The sequence below is a fragment of the Alligator mississippiensis genome, chromosome 5, assembly GCF_030867095.1.
Source record: "Alligator mississippiensis isolate rAllMis1 chromosome 5, rAllMis1, whole genome shotgun sequence".
In the NCBI taxonomy this organism is placed as follows: domain Eukaryota; kingdom Metazoa; phylum Chordata; order Crocodylia; family Alligatoridae; genus Alligator; species Alligator mississippiensis.
The window spans coordinates 197,930,054-197,948,935 of NC_081828.1; the positions used below are offsets into that span (position 1 = coordinate 197,930,054).

General features: G+C 48.2%; 1 long non-coding RNA gene across 11 annotated transcripts in view; it reads left to right on the top strand.

The window, feature by feature from the left end:
• Positions 1–1,052: 1,052 nt before the first annotated feature.
• The window catches only part of LOC106740212 (uncharacterized), a 275,315-nt gene continuing 257,485 nt past the window's right edge, over positions 1,053–18,882 (top strand). For 2 of the 11 annotated variants that reach the window (XR_009462710.1, XR_009462708.1), the window contains exon 1: positions 1,054–1,228. This is a non-coding gene — a long non-coding RNA (uncharacterized LOC106740212). Of the gene's footprint in view, positions 1,229–2,960; positions 3,080–18,882 lie in introns of those variants that run through there. The other 9 variants (XR_009462699.1, XR_009462703.1, XR_009462700.1 and 6 more) reach the window with 7 other exon arrangements.

An 18,882-nucleotide genomic window follows, 5' to 3' on the forward strand; every position in this document is an offset into this window, starting at 1 on the left:
GAACCACTTGGGTGGGTCAGGTCCCCAACCTCCGGCACAAGGCTGGGAGCTCAGTGCAGGAGGTGCCGCACGGAGGGTCCGGGAGCAGACCGAGCCCAGTGCTGCATGGGGTGACCCAGGCCTTCAACTCATAGCAAAAAGTTGAGTCCAAAGAGCCAGACAGCGCTCAGGTTACTGAGCCAGCAGATAGGATCGAGTCAGAGGCCCCAGAAGCCCTGCATAGAGGAGTCCTGTTCCAGGGGACAGTGACCCCCACAAAGCCCGCCGCAGGCGAAAGAGCAGCTTGGTACAGAGGAGGTCCCACTAGGAGGGCCCCCCTGAAGTTACCAGCTTCCTTGAAGGGCTTGGGAAAAAGCCCTAGGGCACTGGGGTTTCCCATTGGGATTAAGTTAGTCTTCAAGGCTCTTGCGCCGTAAGTGGTGTGATGTTGTGCCTTATATTTTGTGAGCTCTTATTTTTGCAAATTAGTAGTATTTTTGTAAATTGGTGCTAGGGCTCTGCTGGGACCCCCTTTTGCTATTATTTCACCTGTTGTTTTTTTGTATTTATTTGTGGCTTATTTATTGTTCACTTATACTTATCTATAGTTTATCTGTTGGCTATCTATGTTTATTTTGGGGTTTATCTGGTTCAGATCAGATACTTACCCATGACTTACCTGTATCTGGAGCACTGGTATAAGGTTTTATAGCATTTACCTGGATTTTATAGCATTTACCTGGATTTATATTATTTGTTTAGATATCATATATATATTATACATATGTTTATATCCATTTTTCTTTTCCTTGTGAAAATGTGAATAAATTTGTATATAGTTCAGTCTCCTGACTGTCCTGGCCTGGTTCTATAAGGACGGAAGGAAACTGAGTGGTCTGCATTTCCCCCACAGCACATCTGCCAGCTAACAATTCCCTTCAATTAGAGAAGGGGAGTGTAACAGGGAGTCCTAACCCTGTCACCAGAAAGCAGGTCCACCCCTTCAAGGCTAGAACTTTCTGGGCATGGAGTGCTGGTGAGGAAGGGGTAAAATGCAAAGCCTGGCCAGCTAGTCAGCTGACCGGAAGAGGCAGGACTATAAAAACCCTGGGCAGAATAGCAGTAAGGGAGACAACAGCTGGAGGGGAAGAAGTGTCTCTGAGAACTCTACAGAGAAGCTGGGTGAGCAGTCCCAGCTTCTTGAACTCTGTGAATGTAAGCTGACCTGCTGCTTTGCTTGATCATATTGGTTAGTGACTATTATTATTTGTTTTGTTTTTCTTTGATTATTGAATAAGTCAGGCAGTTTGGGTGAGGCTATGAGGCAAAGGAGGAGGCCTCATTTTGGGGACCCACTATGGAGTGGGGACCCCGGTGCCAGTGAGAGCATAGCTTTTGGAAGGTACAGACCCTGGCGCCTGAAGGCACAAGCCTAAAAAGGCCAGCGAAGTCTGGTGCACCTGGGGTGCAGTTTTGTTTTGTTTTTTTGGAATGAGAGGGTGCGAGTTTGGGGTTATCCCCTGGTTTTGAACTTGCAACCCCCTCACTGTGGGGCTGGTGCCTGGGCCTCTGGGCCAAGCGGGGCTGGGCTCCAGATTGGAGCAGGAAAGGGGGCCGCAAGCCTCAAGACATCGGAAAAAGCTTCAGCCTCTGAGTCAAACCCTAGTTAGTGGGTTTAGATGGGGAGGCCTCGCTAAAGAAAAACAGGGGTCAGACCTGCATAGGTGAAAAGCCCCAACATACACAATACAATAGGCAGTCTCCTGCTCGCAAGAACATCATAATAATAATTTCCATCAAGACATGGCAGAAGAGTATAGGGCAGGACGTAAGAACTCCAAAGAAGGCTCCAAGGGTGCCCCACGTAAGGCATGGATTACCAGGAAGATGGCACTGGGGAGGGTGACTTGTTACAGGGAGTATATACCCGAATACACCTGGGCTACACTTGTAAAGCTATGAGTGATAGGCAAGGTCCCAGAGGGGTGCAAAAGGGGTAACATAGTGCACATCTTTAAAAAGTGAGAAAAAGAGGATCAGGGGAATTGCAGAGTAACTTCAAAAGCTGAAAAGCTACTAGACTAAATTATAAGCTAATTAAATACCTGGTGGAGAAAGGGTTGATTACTAATGACCAACATAGATTTATTAAGAATAAGTCATGCCAAACCAATACAGTTTTCTTTCACAGGGTAGCTAGTTTGGTGGATGAAGGGAATAAAGTGAACATAACATACCTGGAATTTAGTAAGGATTTTGGTACAATTCCACATGACATTCTCATAAATAAACTGGATAAATGTGAGCTAGTTAGAACTGTTGCTACATGGATACAGACTTCATTAAGTAAATACAAGCAAAGAGTAACTATAAAAGGATCAGTGTCAAAATGGCATGAGATTTCAAGTGGGGTCTGTAGTGGTCTGTTCTGGGTCAGATGTCACTTAACAATTTTTATATTAATAATTTGGAAGCGGGAACAGAGAGCTTCCTGATCAAGTCTGCAGGCAAAACAAAACTGGGTGGGATTGAAGACACTTTGGAGGATTAGAAAAGAATTCAAAATGATCTTAGTAAACTGGAGAATTGGGGCTGTAGACAACAAAATGAAATTCAACAGAGGCAAATTTAGCTTTCTCTACATCCAAAGAAGTAAAAACAAATGCACAAATACAGAATAGGAGATAATTAGCAATGCAGAAACATTGCTGAGAAGGATCTGGGTGTTTTGGTTGATGATCAGAGACTCAACATGAGTCAGCAGTGTGATGCAGTTGGCAAAACAGCAAATGCCATTTCAGTTTGCATTAGGAGGAGGATATTCCTAAAACAATATTGTCGCAGAGCACTGAGGTGCTTTGCTCCTAAAGAGGAGAAACTGCTAGAGAAAAAGCCCCAGCAGGGAATAAGGAGCCCACCTGCAGGTTGCCAGGGCAACTGGAGGCAGCAAATGACCCACACCTGCCAGCTGTCAGCTGGCTGTAAGGGGCAAGGCCTGGCTCTTATAAAGCCCAGAAGCTGAGGCCAGGGCAGTCCCCTGCCAGCAGCCAGAGAGAGAGGAGCTCCTGGGGCAATGATGCGAGGAGAAGCCTGGCTGCAGGTACAGCTCAAGCCGGGGTAAAGGATGGCAGCTGTAGGATGTCTGAGCCATGTGATTTAGCTGGGTGGCTTTAAGTTATGTTGTAGCCTAGGAGCTTGTGTTTTGCTTTGTTGTACCACTGGTGGTTTGGGTGAGGCTATAAGGGGTTGGAGGAAGCCTCATAGGGGACCCACAGTAGTGTGGGGACCCCAGCACCAGTAAGGGCGCGGCGTACAGGGTGCATAGACCCCAGCCCCAGAGAGGGGGGCACTATTGAGAAGCCCCAGTGTGGGTGTGGCGAGCCCCAGAGAGGGGGGCAGCAGTGCAAGAGAAGGCCCCAGAGAGGGCAACAGCGCAGAGGATTCCTGAGAGAGGGCAGCGCTATGAAGAGGACCCCAGAGAGGGCGAGTGTATATGTGACAGACCAACGTCTATTCCAACTGCGAGGCTTGGGACGTGATAAGGGGTGGTTAGAGCCACGCATAGCCCATAAGGCTAGGGTGCCCAGGAAGTGCCCATCATACAGGGAGACCCCGGAGAGTCCGGAAAACCACGGGGACAGAGGTCCCAACGAACCGTGTCCGAGAGGGCGTAAGGCAGCCTCCCAAACTCTTGTAAACATCAAAGACATGGTGGGCGAGAATTGGAGGGTGCCCTTGGACCGGCTTGGCATGGGAGAAGGGGCCTTAAGGAGATCACAGCCTTCCTGGAGGACCCCCGCCCATGACAAATATGTTTAAATTGCAGCTAAGAAGTTTTTAGATTAATCTTAAATTTTCTAATCATAACACCAGTCAGATAATGGACCGAGCTGTTGAAGGTGGTTGCAGAATCTCTGTTACTGATGACTTCCAAGAGGAGGTTGTATGGAAGTCTGTCTGTGAGGACCTTTGAGGTCCTGTTCTATAATTTGATGAACTTGCTAGCCAATTGCCTGTCAGGAATGATTTTGGGGGGGGGGGGGGGAGAGTGTGCGAGGGATGGAGCCCTGTGTCCCCCTGCCCCATCTGGGCCTGCTCCCCCTTTACCTCCTGCTGCTTGGGGTCCGGGCCTCCTCCCCTCTTCCCTGCCACAGCGGTGGGGGGAGGGGAGGAGTGAGCCCAGGCCTGAAATGGGGGAGGACTGGGCCTGAGGGTGGGGAGATACTCGGCTGCTGTGGCGGGGGGAGCAGCGGGCCCAGGCCGACTTGTTGGCAGTGGGGGAAAGGGAGGAGTGAGCTCAGAGCCAATGGGTGGGGGAAGATGGGGGGGGGGGGGGGGGAGGAGTGGGCCTGGGACCAAGGCAGGGCAGGAGGCTCATTCCTCCCCTCTCCCCACCACTGCTGGGCTGGGCCGGGCCCGCTGCTCCCCCCCCCCCCCCCCCACCATGGTGAGCCAGCTTCTCCCCCAGTTCAGGCTCTGTCCTCCTCCCGGCCTGCATCAGGCCCAGGTCGACTCCTCCCCTTCCCCCACTACCACCACCGCAGCATGCCCACTATTCCCTCAACCTGTGTAAGGCCCACTCCTCTCCCCACCGTCACTGCTTCAAACCTGCAGGCAGCAGTGATGGAAGTGGGGAGAGGCTGGCCAAGAGCCAGTTGCTTCACCTCCCCAGCCCCTGGTGCTTTGATCCTGCTCCCTCCCCACACTACTGCCATCTGCAAGGAGTAAGCCGGGGGGGGAGGCAAAGCCAACTCTGGTGGCCTCGCCCCTCCTCCACTCCATCATTGCCACCTGCAGGGAGCAGGGCTGTTCTGTCTGCTCCGTTGCCGCCACCTCCACGGAGCAGGGCTGGGGGCAGCAGGAGGTAAAGGGGGAGCAGGCCTGGATGGGGCAGGGGGCCACAGGGCTCCATCCCTCGCACACTCTCTCCCCCCACATCATTCCTGACAGGCAATTGGCTAGTGAGTTCATCAAATTATAGAACAGGACCTCAAAGGTCCTCACAGACAGACTTCCATACAACCTCCTCTTGGAAGTCATCAGTAACGGAGATTCTGCAACCACCTTCGACAACTCGGTGCCTCATTTCCCCCCTCTATCCCTTGTGTCCCTACCATTATGATGGCGCTCCACCACAGCCAGCTCCTGTTCAAATGCTTGTTTGCATTCCAGTTGGCTGTTTGTCAGCCAGTCAGAGCACAAATAATGCATTATGGGCAGGCAGACAGACTTAGGCTTTTATAATATGAGAATTCTGACTTAATTAAAAAGAGATCAATAATGATTATTGCCCTGAACAAACTTGTTTATAACCTCCGCAAAAAGTACACACAGTACCAGGGCAGGGGGTGCAGGTGGCACGCAACTGGTCCAGGAGGCTTAAAAGTTTATTTTAATTTATCACAATGTTACTACTTCATATTCATATAATTTCAGGCCTATAGAAATAAATTCCCCTAATAAGCTGTAAACATTTTCCAATAACATTGAAACATCAGTTCTTAATGAAGAGAAGGAAGAGTTGTATCACTGGTCTGTGTTAATTTGTATTTAATTTGGCCTATATATCCTCATTTCATAGATAAAACAATAATGCTTAATTGCATAACAAGCTAAAGATATTGGCTAAATCAGCAGAATAGTAGAGTGAAAAATGCCTACTTCAAAAATACAAGAATCCTAAATATTTTTAGTAAGAGAAGATAAAGTAAAAAGGTCACTCAGGATGGCTCATTCCTCATGAAAAGGATTATCTTTGAATGCTGAGCAGCAAGTGGTGCAGTTGCTTCCATGAAGTTGCTATTTGTACATGCTCACTATTTGGGGGTTTGAGTGCCTTTAAAAGTGCCTAGTCTAATACTCATCAGTCAATAGAAAGATGTTAATGGAAGCACAAACCACTCATTCAATTAATCTAACCTTTAAATTTATTTGACTGCAATTGGTTTTGTGGAAGGGATGATGACACCAGACAAAGCAATACTTGTTTTATGTACTACTTTCTGCAATAACACTTGTTTCTCTTGAAGTCTGAACTTGAGCCAGAATAGAGTTGCAATTGAACCTGCAGCCAAGGAATTCTGTTGTGTAACTTTAGAATGATTATTGTTCAGTTCTTCCCAGGCTTAGAGTGTGGTACAATACTGGGCTCACTGTAAATAATATATAAATAGTTGCACAATGGAAAACAGTCAACATGGCTTTTGTGGATGAGAGCTGTATCTTCTGCTTAAACTGTAAATTGATCTCTCTATTTTTGTGAAAAGTTTATAAACTTTGGCACAACTTCAACAAAAGGTGTCCCTGCCCTACAATAGCCTGAGGATTAGGGCACTGTCCTGGTAAAGGGCAGAGGTCAATCTGAATTTCTTCAGTTAAGGAGGAACATGAACTTGCTCATCTCATTTCATGGATGGGGTTCTAATTTCTAGATTATTGTAGAAAATGTGAGTACCATTGCCACAATTACTATGTTTTATGCTGCACTTGCTCCTGTTGCTACATGTTAAGTGTGCTGTGATGACACAGGAATCAAGGACAACAAGAAGCCCTTCTTTAGGTAGGGAATAGGAGAAAAACAAAATGGGAATATGGAGCCATTGTTCAATAATTCAGGAGAGCTGGTTACTAGTACCCAAGAGAAAGCTGAACTCCTGAATGACTACTTCACCTTGGTCTTTCACCGGACCAAAGGGAAAACCATGCCGAGTAGAGTAGAGGATGAGCATGGGAGAAATAATTGCCTTTCTACTATTGCTGTAGAATTGGTGTATGACTAATTAAAAAAATTAGATGTATACAAGTCATCCGGACCAGATGATCTTCATCCAAGAGTGCTGAAGGAGCTGGCCGATGTCATTGTTCCTAAGCAAGGGGCACGACAAGTCTCTCACTGGGGTTGTAGAGAGGCAGCAGCAAGGCGCCAGACTTCCATGTGTAGATCCTGAGGTGGTGCAGAGTCACTTGGAAGAACTGGATGCCTTTAAGTCGGCAGGCCCGGATGGGCTCCATCCGAGGGTGCTGAAGGCACTGGCCGACGTCATTGCAGAGCCACTGGCGGGAATATTCGAATGCTCGTGGCGCACAGGCCAAGTCCCGGAGGACTGGAAAAGGGCTAACGTGGTCCCCATTTTCAAAAAGGGGAGGAAAGAGGACCTGGGCAACTATAGGCCGGTCAGTCTCACCTCCATCCTTGGTAAAGTATTTGAAAAAATTATCAAGGCTCACATTTGTGAGAGCCCGGCAGGACAGATTATGCTGAGGGGAAACCAGCATGGGTTTGTGGCGGGCAGATCGTGCCTGACCAACCTAGTCTCTTTCTATGACCAGGTTACAAAACGCCTGGACACAGGAGGAGGGGTGGATGTCGTATACTTGGACTTCAGGAAGGCCTTCGATACGGTATCCCACCCCATACTGGTGAACAAGTTAAGAGGCTGTGATGTGGATGACTGCACAGTCCGGTGGGTGGCGAATTGGCTAGAGGGTCGCACCCAAAGAGTCGTGGTAGATAGGTCGGTCTCGACCTGGAAGGGTGTGGGCAGTGGGGTCCCGCAGGGTTCGGTCCTTGGACCGATACTCTTTAATGTCTTCATCAGCGACTTGGACGTGGGAGTGAAATGTACTCTGTCCAAGTTTGCAGATGACACAAAGCTATGGGGAGAAGTGGACACGCCGGAGGGCAGGGAACAGCTGCAGGCAGACCTGGATAGGCTGGACAAGTGGGAAGAAATCAACAGGATGCAGTTCAACAAGGAGAAATGCAAAGTGCTGCACCTAGGGAGGAAAAATGTCCAGCACACCTACAGTCTAGGGAATGACCTGCTGGGTGGCACAGAGGTGGAAAGGGATCTTGGAGTCCTAGTGGACTCCAAGATGAACATGAGCCAGCAGTGTGACGAAGCCATCAGAAAAGCCAATGGCACTTTATCGTGCATCAGCAGATGCATGACAAATAGGTCCAGGGAGGTGATACTTCCCCTCTATAGGGCGTTGGTCAGACCGCAGTTGGAGTACTGCGTGCAATTCTGGGCGCCACACTTCAAGAAGGATGCGGATAACCTGGAGAGGGTACAGCGAAGGGCAACTCGTATGGTCAAGGGCCTGCAGACCAAGCCCTATGAGGAGAGACTAGAGAAACTGGACCTTTTCAGCCTCCGCAAGAGAAGGTTGAGAGGCGACCTTGTGGCTGCCTATAAGTTCATCACGGGGGCACAGAAGGGAATTGGTGAGGATTTATTCACCAAGGCGCCCCCGGGGGTTACAAGAAACAATGGCCACAAGCTAGCAGAGAGCAGATTCAGACTGGACATTAGGAAGAACTTCTTCACAGTTCGAGTGGCCAAGGTCTGGAACGGGCTCCCAAGGGAGGTGGTGCTCTCCCCTACCCTGGGGGTCTTCAAGAGGAGGTTAGACGAGTATCTAGCTGGGGTCATCTAGACCCAGCACTCTTTCCTGCTTATGCAGGGGGTCGGACTTGATGATCTATTGAGGTCCCTTCCGACCCTAACATCTATGAATTGCGGAACCCCTGGCAAAACTCTTCCACAACTCATGGCATCTGGAGAAGTCCCTGAGGACTGGAAGAGGACCAATGTTGTGCCCATTCACAAGAAGGGCAGGAGGAAGGACCTGGGTAGCTATAGGCCAATCAGCCTAACTTCCATGCTAGGGAAAATCCTAGAAAAGTTTATCAAGGAGTCTATCTGTGATAAGCTTGCAGAAAGTAAGATTCTGAATAACAGCCAGAATGGTTCCATTGCAGGCAGGTCTTGCCTTAACCTCATCTCCTTCTATGATCAGGTAACTCACCACCTGGACACAAGAGGAGCATGCTGACATTATATACCTTGACTTCCAAAAGGCCTTTGATGTAGTATCCCATGATGTCCTTGTGAGAAAATTGGGGGATTGTGGGCTTAACTCCAAGACAATCAGGTGGGTGAGAAACTGGCTACAGGATAGAACCCAGAGAGTCGTAGCGAACATCTGTGTCATCCGGGTGAGAAACGGGCAGTGATGTCCCACGGGTCAGTGCTCGGTCCAGTACTTTTCAACATTTATTAATGATTTGGATATTGGGGGGGGGGGGGAACAGCTCACTGGCCAAGTTCATGGACAACACCAAGTTATGGGGGAGCGTGGTCATGCTTGAAGATAGGCTATAGTTACAGGTGTGCCTAGACAAGCTAGCAAGTTGGGCGGATCAGAATCCGATGACATTCAGTGTCAAAAAAATGTAAAGTGCTCCACCTGAGGACGAGGAACCCTCAACATACCTACAGGCTTGGCAGCACCAAACTGACTAGCACCATGAATGAAAGGCATCTGAGGGATCTAATAAACCACAGTATGAATATGAGCCAGCAGTGTGATGCTGTAGACAGTAGGGCAAATAATACTCTGGCATGCATCAATCAATGCATCTCCAGCAAAACCAAGGAGGTGATTCTTCCACTCTACTCAGCACTGGTGAGATCACAGCTGGAATACTGCACCCAGTTCTGGGCACCATACTTTAAGAAGGATGTGGACAAGCTGAAGAGAGTCCAAAGAAGAGCTACCCATATGATCAGTCTTACATGGAAAGCCATGTGAGGAAAGGCCGAGGGATCTGGGACTCTTAAGCCTGAAGAAAAGAAGGCCAAGAGGGGACCTGGTAGCAGCTTACTGCTACACTAGGGAAGTATGTCAAGGGCTTGATGAGTAACTCTTCACCAAGGCACCCAAAGGGAAAACTAGGAGTAATGGCCACAAACTCCTGGGAGATCAATTCAGGCTTAAAACTGTGAAAAACCTCACAGTCAGGGTGTCCAAACTGTGGAATAAGCTCCCTCCAGAGGTGGTACAATCACCTACCCTGCAAATCTTCAAGAGGAGACTAGACAGTCACCTTACTAGGGTCACCTGACCCCCAGTTATCTTTTCTGCTTGGTGCAGGGGGGTGGACCCAATGATCTTCTGAGGTCCCATTTCACAGGGGGTGCTCTGCCACACTCAAGGGGTGCATGTGTACCTGCGTGCACCCCCTATGCATTGCCAATGACAGGGGGAAATAGAAAAGCTACATCTCCAGTCCCTGGGCTGTTCCACTAAGCAGCTGGGGGTGTGAAAGCTCACAGAACAGGAGGATGAGGGAGGGGCCACTGCTTCCTAGGCTGCTGGAGGACTTCAACTTGAATGGCACATCTGTGGGGAGTGACCACACATTAATGGAACAGGAGGTGGGTTGTGCAGATCAGAGATAATCCTGCCTGGAGTGGTCTAATTTGAGCTACATAACAAGTGCTTTAACCCTCTTAAAGGCATTAATGTGTGGACAGTCCAGAGATTAAGAGCTCCAGGAGCCACTCAGAATTAGTATGTAGTAAACGGGGATCCAGATTTTCTGTTTGCTGTGGAAAAATGCAGATTTTCTCCATTAAGGGAGAAAAACCCAGGAAACTCTGGTTTTTCCCTTGCAGGCTAGCAAAGTTCCAGCCTGGAAGGGGCTGCTTGGGGCGGGGGGGAGCGGGACACAGGGGGCAGGGGACATGCACATGGCAGCCAGGCAGGGTGGTAGAGAGCAGCTCCCACAGTGGGGTTGGACAGGCAGGGGAGCACAGGCAGTACATGGGAGGAGTGGAGGGGGCACGTCGTCGTCCCCCCCCCCCCCCACCAGATTTCAGCATCTACTGTAAATATATCAATAAAACATTGTGTTCAACTAATACCCATATATAGTGGGCTTTAATTTTAAATCGTAGAAATTCTCAGATTTGGAAGCTGAAATCGGAGGATTTGGGAAATTTAAACATTGAAAACCAGGATCCCTGGTAATAAGGCATTTAGTCTAGAAACTTTCTCTGACTAACCCCCACCTGCATTGCAGTGACTTGCCACTAGAGGCCTGATGAGCCAGGACAGACTTCTATCCCTGCTGTGGGGTGTGAAAGATCCTGGGATAGTGGAGGACTTCAACTTGGGCAGCACATCTGTGGGAAGTGGTCATATCTTTATGGAGCAAAAGCTGATGATCCTGGCTTTCTCTGATTTTAAAAACCCAAAATCCATGATAAAAAATTAAAGGTCCCCCCACAACCTTCCAGCACTGCTGGTGCCCTGCACTCCCCCTCCCCCCCCCCCCCCCCCCCCACAGCCTCAACAGCCCTCTTGATGCCCCTCACAACAGCACCCAAGACCCACAGACATGCAGGCACACACTGACACCCACCCCTGCAGGTAAGTGTGTGCGGGGAGAAGGGGTGGGGAAGGTGCTGGGGGCGTAGATCAAGAAGATGGGGAGCATGCCTCTGTGCCCACTCCCAGGAGCAGGGCCAGGGGGTGAGGGCAGGGTTGCCACTCTGAGGGCCACACAAATACTGAACAGCCTGACGGGGGGGGGGGGGGGGGGGGTTCACACATGGAGGCCACCACTGCAACTCTGCTACTGCACCCTGCGCTACCATCCCATGGCTACCCACATGGCTTTGTGAGCAAGTGGTACAGGGAGCAGCCATGGCAGTGCAGTGGCAACCACCGTGTGTGGGCCATACACATGCCACCTGGCCAGGGGGTGAAAAGGGGGGCTTGCATGCAGCGGCTGTCACTGCACCACTGCTTAAGCCTTGCGACTGGCTACACTGCTCTGCAGCAGTGCGGGGTCGTGGCAGCTGTGTGCTGGCTGTGGAGGCTATGTGGGTAAGCACTGCCACCCCAAAGCCATGCCCTTTGCCCCTGGATCCTAGAGGTAAGTGGGGCTTGGGAGCTGTGAGGCAGGATTGGAGAAGATGGTTGTGGGCTGAAGGAGCAGGGGGTGCTGCTAGCCCTGGGTGGCATGCTACAGCCAGAAGCAGGGCCAGGGGGTGAGGGCAGGGGTGCCCCTCTGCAGGGGCTTTGTGGGCAAGCAATGCAGGACACAGCATGGTGGTACCCTCCATGTGCAGTCTGCACACATGCTGCCCACCCGGCTGCCCGGGGGAGGCTGGCATGCAGCCGGCTGCACAGCTTCGTGGCTGGCTCTGCAGCGGCAGTGAGGGATGGTGACTGGGGGGGTAAGGGGGGGGCTCACATGTGGTAGCCACTGCTGCTTACCTGTAGGGCTGTGCCAGCAGTGATAGCCACTGCCTACAAAACCTCCCTGCACCGCTGTGCCTAGAACTGTGCTGCCAGTGGCAGGGCAGCACCATGGTGGTGGCCAGGCAGCACACAGCCATCCCCACCACCATCCCATGCTACATGGCAGCCACAGCCACTACTAACTGCTGCTGTCGCCGTGCAGCCAGTCGCACAGGTCTGGGCACAGTTCTGCAGCGGCACGGGAGGTTTTGTAGGCAGTAGCTGCCACCACTGGCACACAGCAGCTGCTGCTGCTTACCTGTGGGTCTGTGCTAGCGGTGACAGCTGCTGCGTACAAAACCTCCCACGCCACCAAGGAGATGTTCCTGGAGCTGTGCAGCTAGCTGCATAGTGGCAGCAGCAGTGTGGTGGCTGCCATGTGGCGTGGGATGGTAGTGGGAATGGCTGTTTGCTGCCCGGCTGCCACCACACTGCCGCTGCCACCCTGCGGCCAGCTGCACAGCTCTGGGCATGGGTCCGCGGCTGCATGGGGAGGTTCTGTAGGCAGCGGCCGTCACTGCTGGCACAGCCCCACAGGTAAGCAGCAGCGGCCACCCCGTGCAAGCACCACCCTCGCCACCATCCCTCGCCACCATTGGAGAGTTGGCCACGGAGCTGTGCAGTCAGCCGCATGCAAGCCTCCCCCTCCCCTGGGCAGCGGGCCAGGTGGCATGTGTGCAGCCCACACATGGCAGGCACCACCACACTGCACCCTGCATTGCTTGCCCTTAAAGCCCCCCCACAGAGAGGCACCCCTGCCCTCACCCCCTCGTCCTGCTTCTGGCTACAGTGTGCCACCTGGGGCTGGCAGCACCCCCAGCTCCCTCAGCCTCCAACTATCTTCCCCAGCCCTGCCCCAAAGCCCCACTTACCTCTAAGCTCCAGGGACAAAGGGCGAGTCTGAGCCCAAACCCAGCCTTGGCTCACTCAGAGGCTCAGGCTCTGCCCTCCCTCCCCGTCCTGCCAGGGCTGGGGGTTTCCCACCCTTTCTGCAATCCGCTCTTGCAGGCTGGAACAGCTTCAGCCTGCAAGAGCTCTTTGCAAAATTGGACAATCCGCAAATTTCTCTGCTATAGAGGGAAATCCGCATTTTCTCTGATTTGAAAAAAAAAACAGGGAATTCGTGGTTTTCTCCATTTTTCTGTGGGAAATGGAAAACCCAGATCCCTGGTGATCACTCAGATATCAGTGCTGCCCTGGAGCAATGTAGCTTTGTGCCACATAACAAGTGCTTAAAATGACTTTAAGGTGTTAATGTGTGGACAGTGTGGGGGGGGTTAAGAGTTCCAGGAGCTGCCCAAAATTACTGTGCAACAAGGCCCTAAGTATAAGCTCTGCACCTGGGCTAAGATCAAGTGAGCATTTTTAGTGCAATCTAACCTCCCTAAAAGTCTGTACCTAGCCTAAGGGACTTAAGGAATTTCACAGGATGCAACCAATGCAGAATGGTTTATAGACTGAAGAATTGATATCTTAAAGAATATCTATCTAGCAAAAATTCCAATGATATAAAGAGAACCTGTTCATTTCCTTTTCTTCTGTAGTACATCAAAGAATGTCATCAACATGAAACCTGTGTCCATCCCTAAACATCACCAAACTCTGGTAACATTAAGCATCATCTTATGTGAATGCTCCCTTTTTGTTCATGGAATTATTGAATGCAGTTTACAAGTTAAATAACTAACAATTGGGTGGGAAGGGTTTGGAAAACTGAACAGATGTTTACTATGGAAGAAGTTTAAGAGTTCTTGTATACTCGCTTTTAAAAACATTGTTTAAAAAAAGCATGCACTATATATTTGTTGGCCAAACTAAATCTTTATGTTAAAAAGTACACAGCTTAAAGGAGTACAGTATTCAACACACTGTTGGATCAGAGCAGGATTTAGTTTTCTAAGTAGCACTTGAATTATTCAGACAGGGATGGTTTAACCTGCTGAATTTGCAGCCAGTTACTGAGGAAAAGGCATGCTTCTCAGCTGATTGCTATAGCTTTCACTTCTAAGAGCACTATTTCTCCAGTTAGTTGGAGCAAAACTGCAGTCCTGCGTAATTAAGCAGCGCCCTTTGAAATGAAATCTGCACAATTTAGCATTTCCCTTGAGTGGTTTGCTGCAGCAGTATATGTACCCCCTGCTAGTTTGCAACCCCACTTTACAGCCTAACCCAGCAAAGTGTCAGGGATCTACAATCATTCTGTGTCACACAGAAGGGAAGGAAATTCACGATTTGTGAGGGGTGGGGGGGAGATACTAGGATACGCTTCAGAATTAAAAAAAGGAGAGCTTTCTGTAAGTAATTTATGAAGGAGCCCAAAGCAGCAGGGAGATGTTCTTCAGTACAAAGCAGGATCCTAGACAAGGAAAGCTTTGCAGTGAAGCTAGCGAGTGAGGGTCAATGCTGGAGCTTGTGCATTAGCAGCCAACCAAAAGAATATGGAGAGAGAGTTCACAGGACTTTGTTTTTTAAAAATATTCAGTTAATGCATGGCATGTTCATTTCAGTCCATAAAACACGCATTCAAAGAGCGACAAAAGGGCAAATCAGTGAAATATGATTTCAAAGGGAAAATAGTTCCTGAGGTGATAAATAAGGAGAAGCAAAGTCCATGTCTCTTAAGGGGAAACCTTTACTGCTCTTCCTTGTCGTCTTCCCCCTTCCCATCAATATTTATTTTTGATCTCCTTTGTTTTAATTACACTTTACTAATCTTCCTCCATCTTCTTCAGCTATCCAGCCACTTGTCTTTCCCCTATCATTCTTCGCTCCCCCTTTTGGAAGATCTTTGTCTTATTCACCTTCTACTTCTTCCTCAGCTTCCCAACAGCAAAATACAGGAAAATTATTATTTTATCGTATCTTTTACTGAACCAATTGTGTAATTGGGAGAGATGCTGGACAAGCTTTCAGGCACAAAATGTTCTTTAGCATTGAAGTGACATCTATCAGGCTGTTTTCTGGTGTGGAACAGATGAGAACCATCTCCAGCAGTAGAACTGTGCACTAACATTTAATAGGCAGCAGTCATGCATCATTTGCAAAAAAACATGGCTGGATGCCAGCATCATGACATGAAAGAAGAGGCACACAATTTGATTAATCACCTTTTGGTAAAAGTCACTGGGTCCAAGACATTTAAATCAAAGTTTATCAGTTTGTAGGGTGCACAAATAACATGTGCCCCCGGAGGCTGGGGGGGCACAGTAACTGCCCAGAGGCGGCGGCAGTGGCAAGTGGGGACAGAGCTCCTGCAGGTGGCTATGGCAGTGGCAGGGGGTGGGGTGTGGCAACCACCCGCAGATGCTCCCGGCAGGGGCCAGTGGTGATCCGCAATTACTTTGAATTCAAACAATTAATTTGAATTCACCCAAATTCAGCTAAGGAGCAGTATATCAAGAGCAGATGGCCATATAATGAACAGCTACAAATTAAATTATTCTTATTTCACTTTTCATCTGTTTGAAAAAAAATAAACTTCCTGAGATCTGGAAGAATCAGGTAGAGAGAGTCATCAGTCCTTTGTAAATATTTGTTCTAGCAGATTCAAGGGCACTGAAAGAATTTTCCAGATAAATAGCAAATGCATCTGCTCTCCAGTGCTGTCCCATGTAGACTGAAACCCTAACTTTATAACTACTCCTTACTCAGCTTGCTTCTCTACGTGTTTGGTTTCAATTTACATCCTCTCATATTACATACAAAAGGTAAAAGACAAACATGCTTGCGCTGTAGAGCATGCTTTTCAAAGTGTATGGAATTCAAGCATTTCCATTTTGAATAATATTTCCAAATAATCAACATGATAATGTAGAATACAGGTCAGACTTATAGATGTTACTACAGTATAAACATCTGCACAGTAGTAAGATCTAGAAGTCTCACCTGCTTTGTAGCAACAACTAAGTTCATATTCTGCTAAAGAAGCAATATTCTTTGAAGGCTTTGAGACTTCTGTGTTTAAAAAGTATCTACTAGCTGCATTATCTACTTTCTACAATCTTAGAAATGAATTTTGCATTGATTATCTGTAACAAACAAAACCAGATAATCACTTTTGATAATTAATATATATATTATAAAGCCATTAACACAAGCACATGTGCAGTAATAGCTGCAATACAATAACAGTAGTGAAAATAAAAAAGCATGCTTTACAAGTAGCAGGGTAAAGAATATCATATACAGCTACAAAGTATAACCAATATTAACCCAATAGTTACAGTGATCATCTACCTAGTATTTCCTATTTTATTATTACTTCTGTTGGTTACAGATGGTTAACAAAGAAATAAAGGGTAAAGCAAGAGAAAACAGAAAAGAGGGAGATGTCTGAATAGGCTGTTCATTACCTAGTTAATATTTATTAGCTGTAATACAAACATCTCCTGGAATCATGAAGGAATTTGAACAGTCAGCTTCATAAATTCTGTTTTTATCTAGAAACTTCTACAAATTGAGAGCTTCATCCAGTGTTTCAGCAAAGCATTAAGAAGCCAATATCGTAATATCCTATAACTTCTTCAGCATGCACAGTAAATTGAGATTCCTCTTAGATCTCTATTTCTAGATGCACTTAAAAATGATTCAAGACATGAAGCTTTTTAACTATTTTCCTTTTGCATTTTTTCTTTCATTGATTGGTTGCTAAAAGCATCTGAAAACTGAACTTTGGAACAAGGCCAACACTGTGATGTACTTGAGAGCTAGCAGGAAAAAGCAGCTTTTATAGAATGGTGACCCAGAAACTACTCTATGGCTAGGGACAGAAGTTACACATAAACCAAGTGATCAGAAACTGGTTTAAACCTGTAACAGAACAGAAGCTCAGTGCACATAAAACAGTTTCAAAATGTCTGAAACTGGTTTAAGATAAACCTGATTGAATGTAGTATTAGACTTAACTGATTTAGGTCAAACTGGCTTATGCAATGTCTGTCCCAGACCCCTTCCTCATTCAAATTAAATCAAAGTCCCCCAGCATGCTTTCCAGCCCTGGAATGAACTGTGCTGTCTGCTCCAGACAGCAGGGCTGGTGCTGTCTCTCTGCTCCCTAGCTGAAGCAGTGAGGGCTGGCTGACAAGGATTGGGGGGTAAGCAAAGCTGGGGATGCTGTTCCCACCCCCACTCCTCCCCAGGCGAACCCCAGCTGCAGTCTGTGGCTGTGGGGACTACAAATCCCAGAGACCTCTGGAAGCAGAAAGAGGAAGTGATGAGCAATGCTGCAGAGTCCTGCTGCTGTAATTCTGGATGGCAAATTCCAGAGACCTCGGGGGCAGCAGGAAGAGGAAGTGAACACACAGCCAGAGAGCTGTGCTCTGGCACCCACCAGCTTCTGGCCTGAGCCATTGCAGGCAGGTGGCTTCATTTCCTGAATCAAAGGTAAATGTCTGTTCACTTCTGTTTCAATTTAAACTATGCAGCTAAGGCTAACCTGCAAAAACTGAATAAATTTAGCCTCAGGCTTTTTGCCTGTCTGTACCTAGCCTACAGGTCTACACAAGAATCGCACTGGCTGTTTATAATCTCTCATTTACCAGAGGGCCTGATTTCCAAGAATTACTTAGCAACTTTTACTCTCACTGACTTCAAAACACTAGTCAGTTTTGCCAAGTCTCCTGGGGGGGGGAAAGTGGCACTACCTTTAAAAATAAGCCCAACCCATTTCAAAGAGCAGGGAGCGAGGGTGCTTATCAACTAGTGACTCTCAAAATTAAAGTGACTTTAAAAAAACCCAAACAAATCTGCTTATTATAAGCAGACTTGGCAACACTGGCAGTAGTGTGACCGAGGTGGGGCATCCTGGGCAGCTGTCCCAGGTGCCAACTGGGCAGGGTCACAGTTGCTGCTACAACCACATGATCATGCTTGCAGTGTGTCACAGCTGCCTCACATGCCTCGTTACACCTCCACTTTAAAGACCTGAGAGTTTTCAGCCCTTTTTGAAATTAGACTTTTGCTACTACACATCAGAGCTGACCAGCAACAACAAATTATGGTTGGGGCTCACAAAAAGGACTTTTACCTCCCTAGAAAATTTTGTGCATTTATAAAGAGACCCTGCTTCTGAGATAGTATGATGTGACAAAACTACAAGTTGTCCATGGTCGACTACATTTGCTACTCGCTTCTGCTACCACTTAGTACCCTCTGATCACTCTGATTGCTTTCAGATATTAAAAATAACAAAACAAAGTCACACTACCAGAGAAGCAGTGCATTACTTTAACCCAGCTCTGCAGCATCTGTATAGACTGGGCACTTCAGTGGGACTTTTTGGCACTTTTAGCTAAAGCTCATTCAATCCACTATTAGATAAAAGTGCCAAAAAAGCCCCACTAAAGAGCCCAATCTTTACAGATGTCAGGTGAGCTGGGTCTAACTAAGGTGCTGCCTGTTTTGTGCATGTGCAGAACTCGGTGCAGGAATGCACTGAGTTTAAAGTAAAGCACTGTTTGGCGGGGGGGGGGCGGAGTTGTTGAGGTGGGGGGCTAATGTCTGCAAGCAGCCTCTGTGCCAAAAAGGTGCTTCCAGGAGACCTGTTTTATTCCGTGTCTGATTTCAACTGACTCTGGACAACAAGAACTTTACAGCCCATGGCTCAGATTCTTTGCCATAGAACCAAGGAGGTGATACTTCCCCTCTATCCAGCATTGGTCAGACTGCAGTTGGAGTACTGCATCCAGTTGTGGGCGCCATACTTCAAGAAGAATATTGTTAGGCTCAAGAGGGTCCGGGGGAGAGCCACTCGTATGGTTAGGGGCTTACAGGACAAGCTCTGTGAGGAGAGACTGAAGGACCAGGACC